Consider the following 21190-nt stretch of genomic DNA (forward strand, 5'->3'; position numbering starts at 1 on the left):
TACAAAAAATATGATGGAAATATACCTTATGAAGACTTAACCTATGGAGATTTAATTAGTTTATTAATACGAAGCTTTAATAAATTGCACTGATTTAAAATTAAAAGCTAAATTAAAAAATGAACTAAAACATAAGAAAACAGAATTAAGTGGATTTGTAGTCAATACGGTTATGAAAAAATTACCTCCCTCTGTTAGGTACAAAAAGATAAAAAACAAAAACAATACAGAAAACCTTATTACAGAAGATTATAAATACGAACAAAAATCTATGATAAACCTTACAAAAAGGAAAATCCTCAAACAAGAAATATCTAAAAAACCTATCACACATGTTGGAAATGCAAACAACAAGGTCTACGCAACCAAGTGTCCTATGAAAAATCAAATCAAAAAATTAGAAATAGATTCAGAATTAAAGCAACAATTATTAAAATTATTCAAAACGACTCTGAAGAAGAATCTAGTTACAATACAGTAATGAGACATGATTTATCAAATTCAAGAAAATTCTTCTGAACAATGAGTGAGTCGGCAAAGACTCTGATGATTGTATGCATGGGGCCATGCACTGTGCAATGAAATCAAAAATATGATATCAACATTAGACTAAGTCAATAAATGTTACACCAAATCAAAGAATTTTATTAGATATTATTGACAAAATTCAGGATGAAGACATTAAAGAGAATATTTATTAAAACTCAAAGAATTATTTATCCAAGAAAAAACAAAAAGATGTAGATTCTTATAACCTAAAGACATATAAAAAGATTGACAAACCCACACAAGTTACTCTAAGTGATTTACATGAAGAAATCAATATTCTGAAAAATGTAAAGAATTGCAAAACGATATATTGAAATTAAGACAGATTATTATGTTTAAAAGCCTCCAAAGAAACTGTAGGACAATCATCAACCTCAAAATCGGATTATAGATTAAAGAAACTGAAGAAGCATTATTAATGAAATTTCTAGAATTCAATTTCAAAAATGGCATGTTTACATTAGGATCAATACTAATCATGAGTTAGATATTATTACACAAGCCCTAGTAGACACTGGAGCAGATCAAAATTGTATAAAAGAAGGATTAATTCCAACAAAATATTATGAAAAGAAAAGAAAGATTATATGGAGCTAATGGTCAACAATTAAACATTAATTATAATTATCTAATGCTCCTAATTGATACAAAATTTGTATTAAAAGTACTTTATTTTAGCGAAAGATCTTGATCAAGACGTTATATTAGGTACACCTTTTATTACAAATTTACCCTTTTACAGTAAACAATAAAGGAATTACCACAAATATTTTAGGACAAGAAATAACATTTGAATTCGTAATCCTCCATTAATAAAAGATATTAGTAAGTTAAAAAACATTTCAATATCTAAGATAAACACTATTACCAAATTAAGTCTAGAAATTGTTCCTACCAAAGAATGGCTCGATTACCACAAAATTTTGGATGCTTGCATTACAAAAACTGTTTTCAACTTTTGCATTAGATTTCAAAAGTTTCAAAATTATATTTCGATAGAATGCAAAATCAAAAAGTTTTTCTTCTAATAGTCTCTCTCATCACAACAACTTTCAGGACATAGATTTATTAGGAAGAGTGAAAGTGAGGAAAAGATGGGCCATCCATCAAACCCAAAAACAATCCAAAATCAAAAGCATCGTATGTGATGCTACCACCTCAAAAACCTATTACCCCACAAACAAAACCTTACAATCAGATCCTCAAAACCCAATAACAGAAAAACAATATCACCCAACAAATCAGTTTACTCTTCTTGATGAAGAATTTGCTTCATCTCCACCAGAAATTACCAACAAGCTACAATACCCAAACTATACACCTCTCCATCAAAACCTATCAACATCAATTCACTTTTCAATACATTGAGAAAGATTTATGTCAATCAATTTGCATATTGAACACGAATTGGGACAAACTATGCAAGAAACTTTATCAAAAAAATTCTCCAGATTTTTATTTATTCCTGATGATTTATTAAAAACAAACATTTTATGAATTTATTTTAGTTGATACTGATCAATAGAGAACCAATATCCTGATAGAAATGATCTAATAGAATTTTTTTTCAAAATGCCAAATTAAAAAGGTTTCAAGACCTCAAGACTGGCGCACTGGAATTTATCAAAAACGCCATTTTCTCAATTTCATTCCAAGAATTTTCTTATAAAGATTATCAAAAGCTTGGTTTCATGCTTTCTGTTTACTCATACAACACACTCCTGGTTTCATTTTTGACAAAACTTGCCAAAAACGTTTCCAAAATGGTTTCAACAATGGTTTAATTTTTTCGGTTTAATGAAAAAATCTTTCCACCTTCGATCTTGGAAGGATATCACTTGTTTACACAAATTTCAACAACATGAGAGACCCTTTGCTAGCTTTTCCAGCAATTTTAATTGCCTGGATAATGAGTGGAATTTCACTCACTACTCCTTCTCCTCCAAAATTTCGAGAATTACAAAGAAAATTCTTATTAAATGGTGGGCCTAGTTTTTCCATCGAAAATATTAGTCACCAGCTAGTAGATGTGGATCTCTCAACCCCGCAGTTATGTTAACCTCAACAAACATCCACATTTTTGACGCAAAAATCAGACATTCTTGAGTTGGCTCAAGTCAAAACCCTCAAGATATGGACAAAATTATTATGGCATTGGTCTCAACATCACAAAAAGCAGACTCAGACAGCACCAAATCACCAAGCGATCAAGATGAGGTGACTATTTTGTCATGTTCAAAACCAGATCAATTATGAATTCAATAAAGGTTGATGCTTCAGAATATTTTCAACACTTTCGGCTGATCCTCAAGATTTATTCAGCTTCTCTACAACACTTGTCACTTTCCTGCAGCAATAAATGCTTTTCAAGATAACCTGACTTCTTCAGAATTATCCTTTCACGTGGCTTCTGCAACATTCTTCAATTCTCAAGACAAGATTTTCAACATTACTCTTTTAATGCAGCAAGAATTTCAAGACTTACTTTTGACTTTGTCAAGCCCCCTGACACAAGCAGACTTCTCGAGATTTACTTTGAAGATTATCCTCTGTCTGCCAATTTCAGAGCAGGTCATCAATAATCAAGACACGTATCCAAGACAGCTCACTCATAATTGAAGACACGTACCAAGACAGCTCATCACTTATGACAACAAACTTATAATTTACAAACTTTAAGAAATATACAATCAAAACATATTTATAGGGTGGAAGCTTCCAAAGGTATTTCAAAATATTTACATTTACATATTACATCAAGATAAAAACATCTAGATGACAATAATCATCTCCCCTCACGTGTAGTCCGCTATCTCTAGCATCCCTCGCTTCTAGTCTACCTGCAAAGCAATCAACAATGAAAGGGTGAGCGCTAATCGCTCAGTAAGGAATGATCCGTTTCATTCTGAATGTAATATTTGATCTTTATTTAACATATTTATAACACATCACTTATCTTTTACTAGGGATAATTCCCTTTATTACTAATTCATATGTTTTTCATCATTTTATCCCATGGCTAGATAAACATCAATGTGTACACATACAAATAAGTATGAAACATAGTACACACACATCACATGTCATGAATAACATCTAAAATCATCTAACATGAGTATAAATCATCTATGATGTAAATAACATATAACTCATGTAAGCAACTAAATGCATATGAAACATTTAACGTCTAGCCGATCAGACTTCTTAGCATCTTAAGCACTTCATATCATCTAGCCTCAAATTTCATCTAGAGCTCATTCATCGGGAGACGTGCTACGCGTTATTTAGCATCTAAAGCATATATTCATCTTTCCTCAACCGATATATGAGGATATGCTTACGCGTTTTCCATCATGTCTATATGCCCTCTACATGTCTATTTGCATCTCTAACATCTTATGGCATGTAAATACATATTTTGGTAAGCTTAATATTTAATTCATCTATGGATTATCAACCCATTTACATTACCTCTTGCTCACATACATATCTTAAAACATGTATTACATGCATCTTCAGCCATTTCATAACATTAATCATGCATTGACATCATGACCATGTATATCTTTCAAAGATCATCTAACAATGGGTAAACATTAGTACATGGCATAATTACAATAATACATTAATAAACAATTCATAATCATAAGAATTGATTATGTTAAATCTTAAACTTTAATAACCAGTTTATGCTCAGGCCATTTTCCATCCTTTTCTCAAACGAATTGGCTCTTGGCATAAACATAAAAGTTATAGGTCTGTGTCTTAGCTTTCTAATGCTTCAAGAATCATCTATTCAATTTTTATAACTCAAGTTATGGTCGAAATACTGAAGAAGGGTTAACAAAACCCCTAAGCCCACTAAATCCGAATTTTCATATTAAACTATGCCACATCAATTCCTATTGACATTAACCAATAGGTTAACTTATGGATCAAATAAACCTCCTTAATAGTCTTAACATCTTAAAGGAAGTGTAAAATCTCATTCCCATAATCATCCATTATGCTTAACATGTAAGCTAATGCAAACAACACATCAACACTTCTAATAGCAACATTCAACACCATGTGGCTCCAATACTACAATTTTTGCCACAATCAGATACCACACTTCATTTCTTCAATCAAACATAACAACTCATAAAACATAAAGAGCAATAACTTCATGTATAATGAATTCAAGGAAATAAGTAGAATAATGAGTTCAACTACACTTGTCATCAACTAATTCTATGCCTTAAAGCTTTAATTTAAGGTTTCATAAAAATCACACAACCCTAGCATAATCCTAAAGTCATGGGAGGTTCTTCCTTAACTTTTTAAAGACTTCCTCCAACAAATCCTTTGCCTTTGACTTTTTTACACCTTAATCCTACATATATAACATTATACCTCAACATCTACTTCAAATCTTCAAATCACATCAAAACTAAGTTTTTAATCCTTACCTTAAACCCTTCTAATTGAAGATCCAAGGCTCCTATCTTGTTTCTTGAAAAATTAACCAAACTCTTTAAAACTTAGAGAAAAAGAAGCTTGTTTCATGGAAGATTTGAGAGAAAATGGAAGAAATGTTGAAGAAAGGCTCTCCTTGGCTGAACGAATTTCATCTCATTATAGGAAAATATTTCATTTATTTTCCAAAATTATGCAATGGCCCAATTATTTTAATGTATAACTCATAAGTCCTTAATTCTTCATATAAGGCATTTGGTCATTTCACACTAACATATTATTACTAATTAATGCCATAAATGCAATGAAGCTACTCATCCTTGACTTTTTCAATGCTTATCATAGGCAAAATAACCCTTTTACCCCTAAGCCTCTCTATGAATAATTGATTCATACCGTTCCAAATGAATGACTATTTTGCTTAGTTAGATTTTATACTTTTTAATATAAAATTAACATCTAAAGGACTATTTTGAGTTAGGAACTACCTTTGATATCTTGGGTATTACATTTCCTCCCCCCCTACAATAATTTCGTCCTCGAAATTATAGAAACAGCTCCGGATATCGACTTTCATATTGCTCCATTCCAAGTAGTTCTTCTATCTTGTGATTCCTCCAAAGACTTTAACTAGTGGAATTTGCTTGTTTTTGAGCCTTTTACCTTTCTGTCAAGGATTTGAACTGGGCGTTCCTCATAAGCCAAATATCCTGTAATTGATTCAACCGTTCCAATGAATTGCTATTTTGCCCTTAGGTGATTTTATGCTTTTTAATATAAAATAACATCTAAAGGACTATTTTGAGTTAGGAACATACCTTGATATCTTGGGTATTACATTTCCTCCCCCTACAATAATTTTGTCCTCGAAATTATAGAAACAGCATGGATATCGACTTCTTATACTTGCTCCATTTCCCAAGTAGCTTTTCTATCTTGTGATTCCTCCAAAGTACTTTAACTAGGGAATTGCTTGTTTTTGAGCTCTTTTACCTTTCTGTCAAGGATTTGAACTGGGCATTCCTCATAAGCCAAATTATCCTATAATCCACTTCCTCATGAAGCACAGTGAAGGATCACTAAATACTTACGCAACAAAGAGACATGGAAAACATTATGGACTCTTTCCAGCTCCATTGGCAGCGTAAGTTTATAAGCTACTTTGCCTACCCTTTCCAATACTCAAAGGGTCCAATGTAACATGGAGCGAGCTTGCCTTTCTTTCCAAATCTCTAATATGTTTATAAGGTGCAACTTTTACAAAAACTTTGTCGCCCACTTGGAATTCCACTTCTTTCTTTTAGTTCGGCATAGCTCTTTTGTCGATCTTGAGCTTTCATTCTTTCTCTAATAAGCTTAACATCTTCAACATTTTTTGGGTCATCTCTGGTCCAACTGCTTGAATCAAAGAGTTTTTCTCCAATATCATCCAATACAAAGGGGATCTGCACCTTCTTCCATATAATGCTTCATATGGGGCCATCTGGATAGTGGATTTGTTGGGTCTCATACAAAGTTTTTGGTTATTGCAAATTAATTGGCTACAACATTCCTTCTTCATGTTCATACTCTACTTGCCTAGTACTTCTACTTTGACTTTCCTAGTCTTTTTGTGTGCGTGTAATGTGATGTTTACTGCTACTGTACTAATCCTATGTGTAAAAATTTATAGTTTTTGTGCTATGTATGTGTATTGCTTCTCAGAAAGAAGTTGAATTTCTTCAACCTTTTCTTGGTCATTATTGTATCTTCTGTTGTTTTAATAAGTAATCTGACATAAATTCAAAAACCTATTTGATAATTGTGTCTTTTTAACTGGTGGTATGCTCCAGTTATGTAAGTTTTGATTATTTTTGCCATATTAATCTCTTGAGTATAATAGATTTCATTAATTCTTGATTATTAGTGTTTTGTTGTTGATATTAATTCTAATAGCATTACTGCTACTACTATCATCTCGCTTACTGCTACTTCCTAATCTCCTTAAGAAATTAGACATCTCTAAAATAATTCTAACCAAAAGTTCCAGTTTTTCTCCTAGATCACGGGACCACCAAGGTACGGGAACACTCGGGACCACCAACCGAGGCGACAACGCACCCTTAGGCTGACCAAGCGTAACCTAGAATCAATTCTAGAGTTCTCCTAGATTAAAACTCTCTAGATTTATCTAACCCTTAATTCAATCAAGCTGTGAACAGTGACGGATGAACAGTAACCACAGTAAACTGCTAAGTGCATGAACAGTAATAGTGAATAGTGATGAACTGTAATATCGTGAACAGTAATCAGCTACAGTAAACACATTATGGGTGTTGTTTTGTGCGGTTTTTAATTCCTAAGCATAACTTCTATTGACACTACTTGGTTGATACCAAGCAGGATCTTAAATTTTTGCAGAAAATCTTGACTAATTTACTTCTTGGCAAGAGAAAAAGTCGATTGGGGAAGAATCTTGACAGCGCTGAAACCTTTGAATCTTGAGATTTGTGACTGCCACGTGATAAAACTTGAACATCTTCATAAAGACAATCTAAAAAATCTTGCAATGTTAAAAGTTGGACAAAGGCGGTGTTGAGTCACTACCTCTTAATCATCTTCAAATTGGAATTTTGAGAATTGCTCGAAAGAAAATTATCTGAATCACTGTCTTCAGAGTGTTGAGAATTGTCTCGAACTTGGGAACTTATAAATCATTTTCTCCCGTAATCACGGCTCGACTAATTCAGTGCCTCTTCAGCTATGACTAATTGTTGATATAATTATTGTTTTCTGATGTTGATGTTGAGGGTTTATTAAAAAGAGAAGAAGCCACAAACTAAATGATCTTGTGGATGTGCGTTTATATTTCATGAGGACCTTTTTGGCACGAATTTCGGTTTCAAGAATTATTTTTGTCAATGGCTTTTGAAGAAATGGGTAAGGCTTCGGCTAATTGAATTGGTGTGGATTTTTAAGATATTGAGATAATGCCAAAAAATCATCAATATGGGAATCATGAAGAATTTATTGCCAAATATATTTGAAAAAATATCTTTTTGAAATTTTCTGTGATGTTTCTTTTGATTGTTTTCTTTAGAAGTGACGATTTTGGACAATAGTAAAAACATTTTTGATTTTTGAAAATTGTTCAAGGGTTTTTCTCCTTGAGAATTATGACTTTGAGGGAGTGCCATTCTTCACTCAATTACTTTCTGTTACTCACTCTCTTTATCACCTAACTTTTTCTTTCCCTGTAAGAATTCACGGGAAAGAAAATCAGGTAAAGAATTATTGTGTCCTTTGATGTGTTCATTCAAGTCAAAACAAGACAGTATTGCTTGCCATCTGGAGAAAATTTGTTTTGAAACTAAATTTTTTACATCTTTTTCAAAATAAATTTTGATGCAGAAGAATCTGTTCGGATCAAAAAATCTTTTATTAATCAAATCATCTTGAAATTTTGTAATGCATAAAACAATTGATAAAACTTCTTTTTTGATGGTTGAATAATTTTTTTGAGCAACGAGCCAGACTCCAGAATGGAACCTAACTAGACTTTCTTTATTATCTAATTTTTGTTTTAATATTCCACCATAACCTATATCAGAGGCATCAGTATCTATAATAGGATAAGATGATGGATCCAATATACTAAGACAAGGAAGGAATTTAATTTTGGATTTGATTTCTCTAACTATTTGGGTATGGGTTTCGGACCATGCAGGAGGATTTTTTCTAAGTCTTTGGTATAAAGGTTCACATAATTTTCTAAGGTCTTGGAAAAATTCTGCTATATAATTAAGACATCCTAAAAATCTTTGTAATTGTGTTTTATTTCTTAATTCATCAGGGAAATCATTTGCGAATTCTATTGTCCTATCAATTGGTTTAATAGTTCCTTTATAAATTTCATGACCTAAAAATCTGATTTTTACTTGAAATAATTTCATTTTTGTGGCTGAAACAACTAATCCATTTCTTTTAATAATTTCTTCAAATATTTATGTTTTCTTTAATGATATACTTTGTTGTGTAATATAGTCTCGATCATATTATTATTATTTTAAATTCCTGGTGACACATTTGAAAAGCAAAAACAATTTGTATCGAAGACAAAGAAAGATCCAATAATTTCTTTAAATACTTCTACAAATATAAATGAGATATTTAATTATTGTTTTTGCCTTTTGGGTAAGCTTTTCTATTATATAATTTGTTGCATGGTATAGTATTAATTCTATTATTATTATTTTAAATTCCTGGTGACACATTTGAAAAGCAAAAACAATTTGTATCGAAGACAAAGAAAGATCCAATAATTTCTTTAAATACTTCTACAAATATAAATGAGATATTTAATTATTGTTTTTGCCTTTTGGGTAAGCTTTTCTATTATATAATTTGTTGCATGGTATAGTATTAATTCTATTATTACTATTTTGAAATCTAGATGAGAGATCTAAAAAACAGAAACAATGTGTATCAAACACAAAGAAGGGTTCAACAAGTTCTTCAAACGCTTCTGTAAATGTAAATGAGATACGCAAGGAAAATAGAACAGAGAGGATGTCTAAATTAAAAAGGAAAAGAGGTAAAAAAATATCATATTAGTGGTTACGTATGTTTTTTAGATTATGATAAGTTAAATTGGTCGACTAAATCTATGTTTTTCATGTGCTTCTCTGTGTGCAGATCTCGATTCTAATATTCCAATTACTAATGCAAAACAACACAATCGTGAGTTTTGAATCTGAAAACATACATTCAAACATTTGGTTTGTTATATTTTAAAAACATAATGTTATTTCATTACATTGTAAAAATAAAGGTGTGGAACTTTGCCAAAAAAATTTTAACATTGCAAGTGTTGTTGAATATTGTGATGACCTTTTTTTATTATTTTCATTCCTAGGTCAGACATTGAAAAAACAAAAGAAATTTTCATCAGAGACAAATAGAGGTTCAAAATCTCGCTCAACAGAAAAAGGTGACAAATGTCATAATAATTTCTTTAAATACTTATATAAATATAAATGAGATATTTAATTACCGTTTTTGCCTTTTGGTTAAGCTCTTCTATTATATAATTTGTTGCATGGTATAGTATTAATTCTAATTTTATTATTTTGAAATCCAGATGAGAGATCTAAAAAATAGAAACATTGTGTATCAAACATAGAGAAGGGTTCAACAAGTTCTTCAAATGCTTCTGTAAATGTAAATGAGATACGCGAATAAAATAGAATGGAGAGGATGTCTAAATTAAAAGGAAGAGAGGTAAAGAAATATAATATTAGTGGTTACCTATGTTTTTTAGATTATGATAAGTTACATTGGCTGACTAAATCTATGTTTTGCAGGTGCTTCTCCATGTGCAGATTCGAATTCTAATATTCCAATTACTAATGCAGAACTACACAATCGTGAGTTTTGAATCTGACAACATACATTTAAACATTCAATTTGTTATATTTTAAAAACATAATGTTATTTCATTACATTGTAAAAATAAAGGTGTGGAACTTTGCCAAACCATTTATAACATTGCAAGTGTTGTTGAATATTGTGATGATCTTTTTTTATTATTTTCATTTCCAGGTCAAACATTGAAAAAACAAAAGAAATCTTTATCAGAGACAAATAGAGGTTCAAAATCTCACTCAACAGAAAGAGGTAACAAAAGTCATATTGTTAATTAGACATATTTAAATGTTGACTCAAATATTAAAGTTACTTGGAAAAAAAAAAAAAAAATCATTGTGAGTTCCCAAATTAACAAAACACATATAAGTATTAACTTTATTACTTTCTAAAAATATCACGTTATTTCTTTGCATAGTGGAAAAAGAGTCCTGGAACTTTGGAGAACCATCCTACAAGTGCATTCATTATGGATCAGTCATGTGGTACGAAGAGCGAACTGTTAAGAACCAAGAGCCAGCCATCCCTTTGTTTTCAATATGTTGTATGGATGGCAAAGTTCAGTTACCATTATTGAAAGAATCACTAGAACCATTAAAAGGTTTATTGGATGTGGATAGTGGTAACAAGGGATTAGTTTCAAAAGCGAAATAAGGATATACAATTCATTGTTCTCATTTACATCGATGGGAGGGCATGTTGACCATGAGATTAACCAAGGGGGTGGTCCATATGTTTTCAAACTTTGCAAACAGAATTACCACCAAATAGGATCATTACTTCCACCTGAAGGAAGGAAACCTCAGTTTGCATAGCTTTATATTTATGACACAGAGTATGAAACCAGTCATAGATTAAATTCTACATGAGATAATATAGTCGATGGTATTGTTGTTGATAGGGAATTAGTGCAGGAATTGCAATTAATGTTTGATGAGAACAATGAATTAGTTAAAAGTTTTTGTTCTGTCAGGGACCATATGCATTGGAATGATATTAGAAATATGCATTTGTGGTCGAAAATGAAAATGGAAAAAGATGGAAGACAATACAATGTGCCAATTGCATTTGAAATTGCGGGTTTAATTGTTGGTGATATTGGAATTTCAAAAACTGGAAAAGATATCATTGTTCATCATTCAAAAAAGGGTCTTCAAAGAATTTTTGACTTGCATCCAAGCTTTATGGCATTAAGTTATCCAATATTATTCCCATATGGAGAAGAGGGATACAAAATTGACATTAACCATAAAGAGTCTCCTGACAAAAAGTCTTCAAAGAGAAACAGGCTAAGCATGAGAGAATATTATGCATTTCGGTTGCAGTATAGATTACATGAAAGGCATACTCTGATGAGATCAGGTAGATTATTGCAGCAATATATTTATGGCTGTTGAAGAGGAAAGATTGCATTGGATTAGAAACAATTAGAAAAAATTGAGGAGTAATTTGTACAGCAAGTTGATGGATGCCATTTCAAAAGATGATGTTAATGCATAACATCTAGGGAAATTTACATTGCTCCTTTCGTCTCACACTAGTTGTCCCCAATATCGTGTTCAGAATTATCAAGATGCAATGGTGATTTGCAGATGTTTTAGATATCCGGATATTTTTCTAACATTCACCTGTAATCCCAAATGGCCAGAGATACAATATCTACATAATTTTATTGGAGAATGTGATCAAGAAAGTAGAGTAACTACAGTTTGCAGAGTTTTTGAGATCAAATTGCTTGAGCTAATGCGAGAGATAAAAAAAGGCAAATATTTTGGTGAAACAGTGGCAAGTAATCCAATGAATAATATTTCTACCTTCTTTAAAAAATCTGGTTCATTGATAATTTATGATATGAAATTATATTATACCAACTATTGTTGAACACATTATAATTATTTTGTCAGTTATCTACACTATCGAGTTCCAAAAGAGAGGCCTCCCACATGCTCATATATTGGTTTTTCTACATTCCGAATATAAGAATCCTTCGGCATTCAAAATAGATGAAATAGTTTCTGCTGAAATACCAAATAAGGAAACTGATCATGTTGCCTTTGCAGCTATCGAGAATCACATGATCCACGGGCTGTGCGGTGATGTTAACAAGAATTCACCATGTATAGAGAGAGGAAAATGTAAAAAACATTTTCCAAAGAAATTTGTTGATCCTCTCTTTTGGAACTCGATAGTCTAGAAACCTGTGGATGACAATGGATACCCAATGTACAGAAGATAGAATAATGGAGCATTTGTTGAGAAAAAGGGAATCAAACTGGATAACCGTTTTGTTGTTTCTTATAAAAGGAATCTTTTGGTTAAGTTTGATGCTCACATAAATATTGAAATATGTAATCAACATAGATCAATCAATTATCTATTCAAGTATGTCAACAAAGGGTTGGATAGAACGAAAGTTTCTATGGAAATTGAAAACAATGGTCAACAGAACAATTTATGCGAGATTTTACAAAACAAAGATGAAATAAAGGAATATCTAGACTACAGGTATGTATAAAATACATCAAATATAATGTTTTTATATTGTTTGTTCATGTTTGTTAAAAATATAATATTAACTTATTCAATCGAAAACATTATAGATATATCTCTTCTATCGAAGCTTGCTAAAGGATATTTTAGTTTGACATGTATTACGGAGAACCGGCTATGGAAAGATTGTCATTCTACTTAGAGAACGAACAAACAGTTATTTTCAATCCAAATAACTGTTTGGTTAAACTTTTGGAAAGTAAGGTTGTTAAGCAAACGAAATTGACTGAATGGATGAAGTGTAATCAACGATACCAATCCGCAAGATCATTCACTTATCCCGATTTTCCAAGCAAATGGGTTTGGAAGGATACAGAAAGAAAATGGTCCCCACGACAAAAATCAAGTGTATTGGTAGGGTGTATTTTGCATTTCCAAGTAGTGGTGAGAAATATTATTTGCGAATGCTTCTGAACTTAGTAAGAGGAGCAACATCATTTGAAGATATTCGAACTGTCAACGAAGAAATATTCAGTGCATTCAAAGATGCGTATTATGCATTAGGATTGCTGGATGATGATAATGAGAAGTAAAAAGTAGAAAGAAACAGTAAGAAAGTGAAAGAAAACTGTGAGAGAAGATTTCTTTAAGATACGTGTTGATTTTTCATTACTAAGAAAAGTGTTACACTTTTCTTTTTATACAAAATGGGCTATGGTCAACAAGTCAACCAATTCAGTCAAGTTGTCGTTAACAAGTCAACCAGTTCAGTTAGCCAAAGCACCCATTTCATATATCCTAACATCCTCCCATAAACTAAACCTTCTTAGCATTCAGCCAACAAGTTATTCACTTTACATTCCTCTGTAAACTAAACCTCCTTAGCATTCAACCAACAAGTTATTCACTTACATTCCCCTGTAAAATAGACTTCCTGTAGGAACTAAAGAAGAAAAAAACATAATTCTAACTAATGCTTCCTCTGATCTGTTGCACTATATCAGGTAACACTTATTGGAAACTGTAAAATGCTATTCTGAAAGTGTAAAAGCCTGTTTTGTAAGTGGCACCACTCCTGCTCATACTTTGAAGTGCTCAATTTTATTGTTGTACACCTGAAAGTTTGACATCAAATAGTGTAAGACCAGGAAATACTCTGAATCTGTTGAATAACTCTGAAAACATAGCTACTGTCAAAGGGAGAGATTAGAAGAATGCAGTCTGAAAAATGCTCCAAAATGCAAACTTCCCAAAATGTAAACTTCTTTTGATGAAACACCCCAACATACACTTGAATACACCTGAAAGCAACAGTTCCAAAATGCAAACTTCCCAAAATGTAAACTTCTTTTAATGAGACACCCCAACATACACATGAATACACCTAAAAGTAGTAGAACTCAATATACATCTAACCTCATATTCTTGCTGAAAACAGCATACACCTGAATACATCCCAACAAAAACACTTCCTTCTCAACAAAACACACTTCTTTGTATGAGAAACCCTAACATACACTTGTATACACCTGAAAATAGCAAACTGCAACATACATTTGAAAACAGCAGCAGACAAAAAAAAAAAAAAACTATTTTCTTGTAAAATCTATATGTAGATTAGATTGTCCCTGGGGAGAATCTCTTATTGTCAACTTTTCTCTTAGAGTCTCAAACCTACAGACTGAGAGAGCCTTAGTGAATATATCAGCTTTTTGAAACTCGGTAGAGACATACTGAACCTTAAGTTTCTGAGTTGTGACCTGCTTCCTCAAATAGTGAGCATCCAATTCAATATACTTAGTCCTACCATGAAAGATAGGATTTGAAGTAAGTGATCCTGCACTTTGGTTGTCACACCAAATAATAGGAATTTCACTAATTGTCAGCCCAATTTCTATGAACAAACTGCAGAACCAAGTCAGCTCAGTTGCCCCTTGTGCAAGGGCCCTGTATTCAGCTTTGGTAGAGGATAATGCAACAACTTTTTGTTTTCTAGATGTCCATTGAAGTAAATTGGAACCAAGAAAAACAAAACACCCTCTAGTTGACCTCCTATCATGTAAGCTACTAGCCCAATCAGCATTAGTAAAACACTCCAGATTAAACCTTTGGCTTTTGCTGAAAAATAGACCAAAATTGGATGTCCCTTTGATGTATCTAAGTAACCTTTTACAGGCTTGCCAATGAAGTTGAGTAGGGGCTTTCAAAAACTGACTTAGTTTGTTTACCGAATATGAAATATCAGGCCTAGACAAACTAAGATTTTGTAAAGCCCCAATTGTGCTCCTACAAAGCGCTAGATTGTCATAGGGTGCACTATCTTCCAAGGACAACTTGGTACGAACACACATAGGTGTAGGGTAGGGTTTGCAATCCTGCATGCTGGTTTTCTCTAAGAGATCCTTAGCATACTTAGCTTGACTCATATGAAGACCTGATTCATCTAAGGTGACCTCAAAACCAAGGAAGTATTTCAAAGAGCGTAATGTTTTCAAGGCAAACTGAGTATTAAGTTGCTTGATAGTCTCCTAAACTAACTCAGAATCATTGCCTGTAAGGAGTATGTCATCTACATATACCAAGACATACATTATTTTCTCTTGACTTCTGTAAATGAATAAGCTAGGATCTACCATTGAATGCACAAAACCCCACATAATAAAGGCTTTTTTCAACTTCTCAAACCAGACCCTAGGAACCTATTTGAGGCCATAGAGAGCCTTAGTTAGTTGATAAACATGATGAGGATACTGAGTACTAACAAACCCTTTAGGCTGAACCATGTAAACTTTTTCAATTCAATCTCCATTCAAGAATGCATTATTAATGTCGACTTGTTGAATATTCCAAAATAACACACAGCAAGGCTCATTATCACTTGAATTTTTGGTGACTTCACCACTAGACTAAAAGTTTCCAGATAATCTATACTAGGGGTCTACTAGAACCCCTTAGCAACCAACCTAGCTTTGAATCTTTGTATGAAGCCATAAGGGTTATGTTTAACCTTAAACACCTATTTACACCCCACTACATGGACATCATAGGTGGCTGAAACCAATTCCCATGTGTGGTTGGCCAATAATGCATCAAATTCATCCTACATGGCTGCCTACCAAGATGGATGAGAAAGGGCCTATGTTACTATGGTTGGTTTTTTGGTGTCAAGGGAAGAGGAAGACACTAAAACAGTATTATGTGCTTTTGCTTTAGATCTTGTGATCATAAGGTGAGTGTTTAATGGTGGAGGTGGAGCTGTGACACAAAGTAATTGTACAACCAATGGAATGCTTGGGAATAAGACATTTGAGGGAAGAGACACAAGTGAAAGGATAGGACTAGATTGTGATGTTATAGGTGAAGAAGGTATTGTAGAGACATCATGTGTATATGGTGAAAGTGATAATTTGTTGGGGGATGGTGAGTGACTCGAGTTGGAGGTTTCAGTTGGAGTGATTAAGGCTAACAGTGTAGTGTTATTTTGGAAGAATGAGGACCTGTTTTGTGAGCCTAATTGATTACCTATGGTAAGAGTAATAAATGGAGCAGAAACAGTGCCTTGAGATGTAGAAAGAGTATGAATATGCCAAGAATGAGGAGTAGTGTGTGTGGAAGATATGTCAGGTGGCTGAGAAGTATTGTTAATGCTAGAATTTTTGAAAGGAAAGTCCGAATCATCAAAAGTGACACTTTGACATATATAAACTCTTCCATTAACATATAAGCATTTGTATCCCTTATGATGTAAGCTGTAACCAATGAAAGTGCATTTTGAAGTATGAAAATTGAACTTGTGAGAACTATAAGGTTGAAGGAATGGATACACAGCACAACCAAATACTTTAATAGCAGAATAGTTAGGAATAACATGGAACAACTTCTGAAAAGAGGATAGATTAGATAGAACAGGTGAGGGCAGCCTATTGGTTAAGTAAGTAACAGTTTGAAAAGCATGCCACCATTATTTAAAAGGCATACCAGCTTGAGCAAGAAGTGTTAAACCTTGTTCTACAATTTGCCTATGTTTTCTCTCAACCCTCCCATTTTGTTTATGAGTATGGGGCAAGGATGTCTAAAATTGATACCATGATATTTAAAGTAGGGTATTAAGCTTCTATATTCCTCTCCCCAATCAGTTTGTACACATTTGAGAGTAGTTTCAAATTGTCTTTCAACTAATTTATGAAACTGAGTGAACACAATGTAGGTTTCAAATTTTGTTTTCAAAGGAAAAATTCATGTAAAACGACTATGATCATCTAAGATTTGTATATAATATTTGAATCCTTTAGGTGAGGTGACAGGAGAGGTTCTCCAAAGGTCAGAATAAATCATATCAAGAGGTTTGAGGGCTTGAAAGCTAGATCTAAGGTATACTGACTAATGTAGCTTGCCAAATTGACAAGTTGAACAAAAGGTTATAGAACTTGTGGAGTGAGGAAGATTCAACTCTTTAAGGACTTTAGTGAGGACTAAAATATTGGGATGTCCTAATCTATTATGCCATAACATGATGTCTGTCTTTTGAGCAGGAAAGGTCTGAAAATTATGCATTTTATTGATCACATTTACATCATCAAGGGAGGATACACTACCAGACATTAAAGGTGTAGAATAATCAACATTAGAGTGACTAGCAACAACATTACAATTAGAGTTATATGTATTGGAAATACTACTAGTATGTAGATTAGGAAAACAAGAGAAACAAGCACCAGATTTGTTGGAAGTGAAGTGAGGTGATGAAGAAGTTGGAGTCTGAATTTGATATAGACCAGATTTAAGGACTCCTTGGAGTATAGTTGCTTTGGAAAATTTATCCTTAACCACACAGTAATCAGTGTAGAACTCAACAAAAACGTGATTATCTCTAGTCAACTTAGACACACTTAGTAAGTTTTTGGTAATGCTAGGTACATATAAAACATTCCTAAAATATAAAGACCTAATTGGACAGTGTAAGACAGTAGAACCAGTGTAAGAAATAGTTAGTAACTCACCATTACCAACTTGGAGTTGCTCACCACCTGTGTAACTTGAGCTTGCTATCAACTGAGAGAAGTTTGAGGTCACATGGTCTGTGGCCCCAGAGTCCATATACCATGTTGCATCCTGAATATTGGATGGTGTTGCAATGTAATTGATGGTTGCGGGAGAGGAATGTTGAGTCTGTGGTTGAGTTATAAAGCTTGAATGTTGTGCATAGTAGCAGTTGATGAAGATGACTGAGAACCAGTATTGGCAAAAGAGTATGTGGGTGCTGTAATGTGTTGAGACGTAAAATCTCTAGTAGGTTGTGCTAAAGAGCCAAGATTGGAACCAAAACTTAGACCAGGAGATCCAAAGTTGGGACTTTGGTGATGGCAATGAGTGTTCACATGTGAGTATTGTCTATGACTAAGTTGGTGGCCTAGAGAAACCAGACACATTAGAGAAACCAGCTGTTGAAGTTTGTTGTCCCGTAAAGTGCACATCGAACCTATGGTAACAGTTTAATGCGAAATGCCCTGTTTTTCCACAAACTTGGCAAACAGGCTTATTTCTTCTTCTAATTCGACCTCTACCTCTACCACCAGAGAATCCACCATAGGGCTGATGAATATAAAATGAGTTATGAGGAGATGTAAACATGAACTGATGTTGGTTGGGCTGAAAGTATGGTGCAGTGAGGTTATGTTGTTAGTTAGAGTGAGGTATTGTATTATCGTGTGAATTCATGACTAAAGATTATGAAATCTAGGCATGTTGAGATTTCTTACTACCAGCATCAATTGTAAGATTGGCAAGATTTGCAATTCCTCCATGAAACTCATTCTGCACCACTGAATTCAGAACAGAATTTGCCTTTTCCAATCTTAATTCTAATTTCTATAGAATAATTTGAGCATCCTGAATAGAAATAGGCTCAATTCTAGATTCTAATCAAGAAGTTATGTTGACTACAGTTGCATCGTAGTCAGAATCAAGTCCATCTAAAATGTAATTCAAGAGCTCTTCATCAGTAATACTAACTCCACTAGCTAACAGAATCTCTGCAAACCCTTTCATCTTAATGAAATAATTGTGCATACTAAGATTATCCTTCTTAGTGTTCTGTAACAAGCTCTTAACATGCAATGTTTTAGCTCTGGATTCAATAAGGAATTCTTTTTTTAACGTAGTCCAAATTTCAATAGAATATTGACATTTTGAGATCACATGAAACATGGATTTTGAAATTGAAGATAATAATCAACTCACTAAAAGCTTATCTGTTTTCTTCCAAAGCGCGTATTCTAAATTAAGTTTCTTGACCATCTCTGAGCTGGAACTGTCTAGCTAAACTTTGACGAACGGAGCTGGACAAGGATTCAAGCCAATTAGGTGGTCCTCAAGGTCATGTGAGCCAACGGCAAAGAGGATCTGAGATTTCCAGAACCTATGATTGTCTCTTGTTAGCTTGGGTGAAATTGTGGGAAGTGAAGATGAGGAAATTGTAGACGAATTGATTGGGTAAATTGAGTCAGCAAAGGGTTTAAAGCTCAAATTTGTTTTAGATTAGTCGAAAGGAGAAGACATTGTTGATTGATTGGCCATTATTTGACGTTTTTCAATGGCTCTGATACCAAATGAGAAGTAGAAAGTAGAAAGAAACAATAAGAAAGTGTGAGAAAGTGAAAGAAAAATCTGAGAGAAAATTTCTTTAAGAGACGTGTTTATTTTTCATTACTAAGAAGAGTGTTACACTTTTCTTTTTATACAAAATGGGTTGTGGTCAATAAGTCAACTAGATCAATCAGGCTATAGTCAACAAGTCAACCACTTTAGTCAACCAAAACACCTACTTCATATATCCTAACAATTATAAAGAGTGGAATGATTGATTGGATGAAGCATCAACATGGGTTGGGCTACCGGAAGACAGTTAAGACAATTCTTTGTAACTATTCTTGTATATAATGAAGTGGTGAGTCCAAGAGACTTGTGGAGAGCAAATGCAGAACGCCTATCGAAAGACATTCCCTACATTCTTAAACAGAAATGCGGATGACAAAATTGAGATGCACTGAGGAACAAATTCAGAATCATGCATTGTTCAAGATTGAAGAGCTGATGAAAAAGGCAAGAAAATCCTTGGCTGATTTCCCCGGAATGCCAATTCCAAACTGTTCCATTTTTTAGAATTCATAGAATAGATTAATTGCCAAGGAATTAGATTATGATATCAACACCATGAAAACACTGCACAGTGATTTATACAAAGGTCTCAACAAAGGCCAGAGACACATATACGATTCAATCCTTGATTCCATCAACGATCAAAGTAGAGCACCATTTTTTGTTTACAGACATGGTGGAACAAGCAAAACCTTCCTATGGTCAACAATCATGGCCAAATTAAGATCCGAGAGTAAAATTATATTGTCTGTAGCTACATCAGGAATTGTTGCATTGCTGTTATCTGGTGGAAGACTAGCACATTCACATTTTCGAATTTCTTTAGATATCACTGAGGAAAGTACTGTGATATAAAAAATGGGATGCAATTAGCAAAACTACTCGAGCAAACAGCTTTGATCATTTGGGATCGATGAAGCACCCATGGCAAATAGGTATTGCTTTAAAGCTCTTGACAGGACTCTGAAAGATACTTTGTCTGAAAAAGATCAATTAAATGCAGATAGAATATTTGGAGGCCTCACCGTTGCCCTGGGTAGTGATTTCAGGCAGATTTTACCAGTTATACCAAAAAGGAAAAAACATGATATAATCTAGGCTTGTTTATCATCATCTACCCTTTGGAAATATGTAATAGTGTTGAGACTTACAGAGAACATGAGATTGAAGACAAACTTGGTAAACCCAACAGAATTGGATAACTTGAAGACTTTTGACAAATGGTTACTTGATATTGGAGAAGGAAGCGACATTGCAAAAGATGAGAGTTACATCCAAATTCTTGAAGACTTGAAAATTAATCAACATACCAGTCACGAAGAAACAATTATGAATGTTGTTTTTCCAGATTTATCTACTCAAATAAATAATATTGACTATATGAGAGACAGAGACAGAGACAGAGACAGAGATAGAGACAGAGAGAGCAATATTGATACCCAAAAATGAGATAGTACATAGATTGAATGACTATATCACCCAGAGTCTGCCAACAGATGGAAAGACGTATTTCAGCTTAGACAGCACTTGCAAAGCAACAAGTATCTCAAACGATGATGACGTTCTCTATCCGACCGAATTTCTTAATTCTTTGATGTGCTCTGGCATGCGCAAACATGAATTGCATCTAAAA

The sequence above is a fragment of the Pistacia vera genome, unplaced genomic scaffold, assembly GCF_008641045.1.
Source record: "Pistacia vera cultivar Batoury unplaced genomic scaffold, PisVer_v2 Contig117, whole genome shotgun sequence".
NCBI lineage: Eukaryota > Viridiplantae > Streptophyta > Magnoliopsida > Sapindales > Anacardiaceae > Pistacia > Pistacia vera.